The following is a 7,914-nucleotide window of genomic DNA, read 5'->3' as shown; positions in this document are numbered from 1 at the left end:
CACTAAGTTGTACCCACTGTACTCCAAGGAAACACGAGAAGTATTTTAAAAGTTGCTAAAACATTCCCAAGTAATGGCTCTGAGTTTTTGTAAGCTGGTCTATTTAAATGTGATTTTCATTGTTTTTGCCCAAATTTTCAGCTCAAATCTACTTGTTAATAAGTTTTAAAAATCTGGGTACAGGGCTTGCGATCAAGTTGCACAAACTTAAGAGTCTAGAAAGTCTCGTCAACCAGATTCTATTTTTACCCCTCCGGAGGAACTATTTTTGCTTCCCTCACAAAGGCGGCGGAAGGGTATTGAAATTTGGAGGTGTCAGCCGTCCTTCCTCTATAAATATGCCGCAGCGGGCGGGGTGGCAGGTATTGAGGCAGCGAGCGCAGAGGCTGCTGTGAGTGAGGAGGCGCAGCCTGAGGAGACCACAGATAAGTTTTTCTGCTAAGATAGATAGGATTAGTATAATTCTGTAGGAATTATAAATAGAATAGTGAGATACTGCTTTGCATTAAATTCTTAGAGTAACTTTGATAACTTAAGATTATTTTAGGGGAAATATGAAGACTTAAAGAGTAGGTTGAGAAAGGAAGAAAAATAATTTTAGAACATGGCGGAGGTTAGGAGCTGAAACTTCTTCATGGAGTGAAAAAACTAATTTTAAAAGGAATTGCTGAAAGAAATAGGACTGCACAGTACGAAATTTTCTTAAATGAAAGGCAGCCTTTTAGATTAACGTTAAAACGTAGGGTGACATAAACAGAACCTAAACCTAACCGTCATTTAAAAAAGTCATAGTTGTAGAGGATTAAAATTCTTTAAAAGCCGTCTTTTAAGAAAATTAACTGAAGGTGATTTAAGAAACATGCCTTCAAATTCATGGCGCAATAAAAATTGCGACATTTGAAGCCTACTTGATTATAAGGGCTTTATTTGCTAAAGCCGACGGAAATAATAATTAGGGATGGTAGGATAAAGATTTTGAGAAAGAAGATTAGAAATTTGAAGTGGAAAACTCGGAAGACAGAAGTACAGGAAGGTGAAGAAAAGACTAGAGAAGATAGGAAAAGTAGAAGATAAAAATACGCCTGTTAGAAGACAGAAAAAACTAATTTTAGCCCAGAAGGTAGAAGGCGGAAGAAAAAGTAGACAAAACTAGCAGAGAGAAAGAAGGTTGAACATACGGTCGAGTATTTCAGATAGAAAATGAAAAACAAGCTATTGGACATAAGCATACCAGATAGACGTCAAAAAAAAATTAGAAGATGCGAAAGTTCAAGGCCAAAAAGTTGGATAAAGGAACAAAAACTAAGGAAAATAATTTTTTATAGTTAAAAGAATTATAAAAGCCCATCAACTTAATTCTGGTGGGGCAGAAGTTAGATTTGAGAAGATGAGGGTTTTTAAACTGCTGTAGGTCAGGACCAACTTAGAAGACTATCCCAAAACGAGAAGGGAAGTCAGTTTAAAATCACAGCAAAAAGCTACTAAAAGGACTGAAGTAATTTAAAAACTAAGAATGTTTTTGGAAGAGTTAAACATTTGAAAGGCTGTAAATACAGTAGCTTAGTTTCCTTTGGAAAATTTAAAGGACTTTGTAACTGAAGGAAATCCAAGAGCAAGAATAACCGTCAAGTTAACATTTTTGCATTGGACTTTGCGCTAAGATGAAATTTTAAATTCTGAGGACTAGGCGCTAATTAACAGCTGACCCAGGTGCTACACAGAAGTGGATTCAGTGAATCTAGGAAGACAGGAGCCGCAGACAGGATTCCAGGAGCCAGTGTTTGGTGAAACTAGGACTGAGGAGCAAGCGGCAGTTCGTGAATATAGGAAAGAGGAGCCCGGGAGCCAGTGCGATTTGGTGAAGGAAGCTAGGAAGAAGGAAGGAGCCCTAACGATTTGGAGGTGAAGCTAGGAGAGGATCCCAGGAAGGAGGAGGCCAGTGCGATGTGGTGATGAAGCTAGCGTGCGGCTTGGCTTGGCAACCACGCGGAGGAGGCGAGCAGGCGGTGTGGAGGATAGATAGAGGATCCTAGAGCGGCAGCCCAGTGTGCCAGGCCCGCAGGGAGAGCCAGTGGTGTGGTAAAAAAATCCGTGAGGTCGGCCATATCGTGGGTTGTTTTCTTCTCCTTAATTTTTTTTTTATGTAATTGAGTATGGTAATATCTTTGAATTTCCTAATGGTAATGGGGGAGTTGTGTACTTAAGCATAAAGGGTTTTATGGGGATGTAGGCCGATTTTCGGGTGTCGTAGGTTTCTCTTTTGCAGGCCTATTTTCTCATGCATCTTTTCTGGAGCTTTTGAGGGCAGACTTCCAAGGCCCGGAGGAATGGTAGATGGCAAGTGTTTTTGTTTTTAACCAATATGAGGGAAGACAAATGGATTTGATAGAACGACTTTGAGAGGATTTCAGCAAGTTGTGTAAGCAGGTTTTATATTTAGCTTGGGGTAATGAAGCATTTCAATTTCGTGAATAGAGGACCTATTTTTCTTTCTCACCCTGTATTCTGAAAGTTTTCTGAATATGTAGCTTGGGTGTGTAATTGTGGGGGGAAAGTTTTGGGGGGGCAAAATATGTTTTGAGTTTTTTTCCCTTTAGGTCTGTCTAGAATTCCAAAGGCAAATGACTCAAGGTAACAGGAAAAAAGAAAATCCAGTATCAGGATTATCAGAACACCACAGGTTTACAGTTTGTAGAAACGAGAGCACAAGCAGCTCTCATTTGAGGTCTGGCGGAGCTGTCCGTGGGAGAAATGGCTGGCAGTTATTCTGGTTCTCCACCCCTTAATCAGACATTTTTTAAAGTACGTAACTGGTTATTTTTACTTGAAGTATTTTGGGGACGAGGGTGGGGGAGAAAATGTTTCTCTAAGATTTTCCACAGATGCTATAGTACTATTGACAAACTGAGTTAGAGAAGGATTGTACTGCTACGCTGTTTGGCACCAACGCCTTCAGGGATTGGAGCTGCTTTTTTCCTTGGAAGAGTATTCCCAGTGAAGCTGAAGTGCACAGCACAGTGCAGCTTTGGTTCATACTCAGTCGTCTCAGGAGAACTTCAGGAGAGCTTGACTAGGCCAAATGTTGAAGTTAAGTTTTCAAATAATGTAACTTTCAAGCTAACTTATTAACGGGGAGGGGCAGACTGGCAATTAGTTGGCAGTGGCCTATGGTTGGGATTGGGAGGGTTGGGTTTAGGTAATTGTTTAGTTTATGATTTCAGATAACTCATACCAGAGAACTTAAATACTTAGGATGGAAAACTAAAGAACTCTCAACTTCCAAGGTGGCAAGTAACTCCCAATTTTCTAGTTCCTGTTTTTCCCCAGTTTTTGAATTTGACAGCTGGGGAAGTTCATGAAGATTGACTGGATTTAAAGTGTAGGGCTTGGGGAAGGAAAATGGTGGACTGGGGGTTGGTCTAGCCCACTGGGCTGCCTTAGATTAAAAACTTGGGAATTTTTTAAATGCTTCAGTTGTTTGCATATGGTAGTGTGTGGTTCTCTTTTGGAATTTTTTTCAGGTGGTTTAATAAAACTTACTATAGGAGCTTCAGAGCAAAGGAGGTGGCTTAATGATCCTGAAGGGATTTCTTCTGATGGTAGCTTTTATATTATCAAGTAAGATTCTATTTTCAGTTGTATGTAAGCAAGCATATTTTTTTAGTGTAGGAAAACCTTGTGTGTGGGACTGCAAAACAGGATGTTAAGGTATGATTCAAAATTATTGTAAACTGTCTCAAATTTGCATCTAAGTATTTGTAAATTATAACTGATAAGAGGGTGGGCTTTTGTTGATGAGGGAGGGGAAACCCTTTTTTTTTTCCTGTAGACTTTTTTCAGATAACAACTTCTGAGTCATAACCAGCCTGGCAGTATGATGGCCTAGATCGAGAGGGGAACAGCTCCTTGGTGAATGATAAGTAAAGGCAGAAAAGATTATATATCATATCTACATGGGGGAAAAAGCATAACCCTGAGATCCTTAACTACTGATGAACAAACACATTGTCTGCATATGCCAAAAAAAATTAAGCAAATGAAAGCTACCAATTTAAAGTTAATGGAATCTACCACTTTAAAGTTTGGCTTATCAAGCTGTATCCACAAAAATAATGAATTGATGAGAAATAATGAAATGATGAGATACAATGAAGATCAAATGTCCATCTCAATACTGCTTTTACAAAAGCAGAATAAAAAAGCGAAATGAAATGAAAATGATAATGCTACACATTAATCCTGGAATAAAAGAAGCTGAAATAATTGAAATGAGTGGGATCAAGTGGATTGAGGAGGAGGCTGTGCTGTTTGCCAATCTTTCGTTTGCCTCAGACAGGTTTCTCATTATCAGAAGAGTTGCTTCATTTCATCTGGGAGCAGAAAACAGCAGGCAGCTGTTAACAGATAAGTTTAACTTGTATCTGCAGTATTGCATGATAGGGATAAGTGCTTACCTTTGCTAAGAGCTGTGGAGGTGTCCTAGGTCCCTTACCTAAGGGATTCCGGGATTGTGAGGGATTTTCCTATCCAGCCTTTTAAAATTAGACAGGACTTAGTGTGCCTGTGGGCTTCCATGATGGGTTAGCACACTTCACTCAGAGGCTAGTAATTCCTTAAAGCCTCTTGAGATTAATAAAGGTAATGTGTGTAATACTAAGAACATTTGTTCAGCATTGAATCTCTGAAAAGCCTATTGAAGGGTAGCATAATGTGCTGTTAACCAGAATTCAGATTGTTAATCTTGCTAAAATTTAAATGTTATGATGTGTATTGTGCAGAAAACCGTTAAATTATTCAAAATAAAATACTTTGTAGAGAATGTATGCTTTTAGAAAGCTGTCTCCTTATTTAAATAAAATTGTTTGTAGTTAGTGTTGGGCAATCTTGGGGGGATTCTTCTCATCTTTCAGAAACTTTGAACACTCTTTAACGGACAAGATCAGGAGTTGAGCGGAAGAACGAATTTAACTTAAGGCAGGAAAAACAAATTTTATCCTTCGTAAAAGTGATGAGCATTTAATAATTCCAGGCACATGGCAATAGAGGCCCTCTAAATAAGGAATAAATACCTCTTAGACAGGTGGGAGATTATGATCAGGAAAACAGGTAACACCTACGCTGTTTTCAGAAAGTCAGGAGTCTAGTGGTTAAACTTAGAGTAATGAGAGATCATACTATCCACGTTTCCAGTTTGCATGTTAACTTTAAATGCTTACAGTCGTGTTATCTAGTGGTAGCTGATGTTTACACTATTGGCCTTTTATATAGGCACTTGGTGTGGGGGAGGGCATGTGGGTTTTTTAAAGAATTTTCCTTTGCAGAGGCTTCATTTCATCCTTCATGAAGCTGTTCAGGATTTTGACTTGCATATAAGCACTTGGCTCTGCCTTCTGTTCTCCTAGTGAGTGTGAGACCTTGCAGTGAGTTTATCAGCATACTCAAGTAAATTTTTCCCCCCTGATTTTGGAGGGAAGGGAGGAGAGGGTGGGGCTTACTTGTTTTAGTTTTTTTTTTTGCAGACTACACAGAATGCAGTTGTCTTGATCTCAGGTCTGTCTGTTCTGTTGGCAAGTAATGCAGTACTGTTCTGATCCGCTGCTATTAGAATGCATTGTGAAACAACTGGAGTATGATTAAAAGTTGTGTTTTCCCCAATGCTTGGAATAGTGATTGTTGAAGGAAAATCCAGCTGAGTAATAAAAGGCTGAGTGTTGAGGAAATTTCTGCAGCTTTAAGCATTCGTGTTTGTGATTGAAGCAAAGTCCCTTTTGCCGTGCTTTTAGGTAAAATGCTTTTTTGTTCACTTCTGGTAAGGGGGTGGGAGGGCACTGAAGCCTTTAGTCTTTTCCAGATGCAACTTTAAAATCAGTGACAAGAAATAAAATTCAAACGAACAACAGTCTTCACGAAATTTAACTGGCAAGTGGAAATGTTTAACAACAGTTCAGTGGTCTTAGTGCATTGTCTTTGTGCCGGGTTTCTCTCTCCCCTCCCTTGGTCTTAATTCTTATATACAGGAACATTCAAAACAACAGACGTATGCGAAGGGCCAGAGAAGCCAGACCCAGTAAGGAAAAATAGCTTATTTACTTTTAATAAACAAACCAAACATTGCATTTTAAATGTGGGGATTGGGAACCACTAGTTCTTTCAGATGGTATTCTTCAGACTATAGAAGGAGCTTCCAGTTGAATTCACCAGTGGACAAAATGAGGACAACAGGTGAACAAGCTTTTTCTATATTTACATACCAAGTCAGATCTGTTATGGGTACTTCAGTACTAAGTGACCTTCCAGCTTTACGCTGGTGTCAACAGCATGAGCGAGTTGTTTGTTGGCCTGGGGGTGGAGGGGTGAGGTGGGCGCTAAGCCTTTTTTTAAGATTTTTCAGGTAACCCTCACTAAAAGCACCGAAGGCTTAAAGTAGGACAACCACGGAGCCTTCCTGTGGCAAGAGAGACAGCAAAGCGCTATTATACCAAGGTCAATCAGAATGGTGTCGGCCTCTCAACCCCATCTTCTGTTAGGAAATGAGGACTTGCCTCAACGACACCCTTTGCAGACACTGCATTGAGGCTGTCTTTTTGGGGAGTGAAGCATCCAAACGAATGCTTGAGTACCTTGTATACCCTGGGCTTGTCCTAACATACAACTCAGCTGTTTTTATAGCAGCTCTTAATAAAGCCCAAACCTCAAAAAGTGATGCTTGAAGGGGAGGGAAAGGGGGAAAGCGGGCAACCACTTTTCCCTAGCTTTTCCAGAAGCCTGTTAAAAAGCAAGGTCTCCCCACAAGTGACTTCTCTGCCACATCGCCACCCCCTGCCTTTGGCCTAGCGCAGACCCTTCACCCCTCACCTCGATGCTGCCGGTAGCTTGGATCCTTGTGGGCATGATCCATATCGGTCTTAAGGTAATTGGTGTCAAGGTCTTCCGGTGGGTTGCACTACTAGAAATGACCATTAATTTGCCTGCAAATAGTTAGTGATATTAAGACCACAACTAAAAAGCTCTAAGATGTTTCAGATGTGTGGCATTATTATCCAGTGATTAAAAGAAACTTAAACCAGTAAATGGAGAAATAACATTTAAGAACTGTCATGTTGGGTGGGAAGGTATAAACTGAAGTAGACAGGCACTTTAGCAGTTGAGAGGGGCTGTTGGGGGGGGGGGATTGCAAAAATTCTCTGCTAAGACTTTTTCAGGTGAACATAACAGACTTGGCCAAGCTAGCATCTTAGCTGAAGCAGATTCTCCAGTGCTCTTCAGTAGGGTTATTTATAAAGGTTTTTCTTTTCCTGAGAAAACAAAAGGTTTTGTTTTCTCAGGTTTTGCTTTTTGGCCTTTTCCTAGCTTTAAAAAAAAAGCAAAAGATGCTGGTGGTTGGCACTCCTGGTTTCCAGGACGGGGTTCAAATCCCTGTGGCATCTTTGCTTGACTTTGACCTCTGCTCTCAGGACTCTTAACGTTTTTCTTCTTTGGCTTCAGGTGCTAGGCTCTAGAGTTAGGGGAGGTGGAAGATAAAAGTAGCTTCAAACTATATCTTTTCATTTCATTTGTCAGAAGTCTGAACTGGTTTGTATTTGTATTTACATAGGAACCTAATATAATAACTGCATTGTCTTTAATTTTCAGGTATTCCTCATGTATCTAGTGTTCGGAGAAGTCTCACTATTGAAATTTTAAATTACATACTAATAAAAATTAAAAAGCTTTTCATTGGTGTGATTCATTTGTGTATAAATCAAACTGGTCTGGGTGGGTGTTTTCGTGGGTGTTCTACCTTGTTCCTGTTTAACTTGTCTAATAAAATACTGCACTGTCATGCAGTCTAATCTCCCAAGTAGAGCAGGGACCTGGAGGGGGGAAAGCGGTGCACTGGGTGAGCTGAAGGACCCAGCAACAACCCTACAGGAA

General features: G+C 40.1%; 1 long non-coding RNA gene across 1 annotated transcript; it reads left to right on the top strand.

Moving 5' to 3' along the window:
• Positions 1–363: 363 nt before the first annotated feature.
• Positions 364–7,711, top strand: LOC132597653 (uncharacterized). The gene is made up of 2 exons (XR_009564770.1): positions 364–6,910; positions 7,633–7,711. It is a non-coding gene; the product is annotated as an uncharacterized lncRNA (long non-coding RNA).
• The last annotated feature ends 203 nt before the right edge of the window (positions 7,712–7,914 follow it).

The sequence above is a fragment of the Globicephala melas genome, chromosome 8 (assembly GCF_963455315.2).
Source record: "Globicephala melas chromosome 8, mGloMel1.2, whole genome shotgun sequence".
NCBI classification, from domain to species: domain Eukaryota; kingdom Metazoa; phylum Chordata; class Mammalia; order Artiodactyla; family Delphinidae; genus Globicephala; species Globicephala melas.
This window is presented reverse-complemented; position numbering and strand designations above follow the sequence as displayed.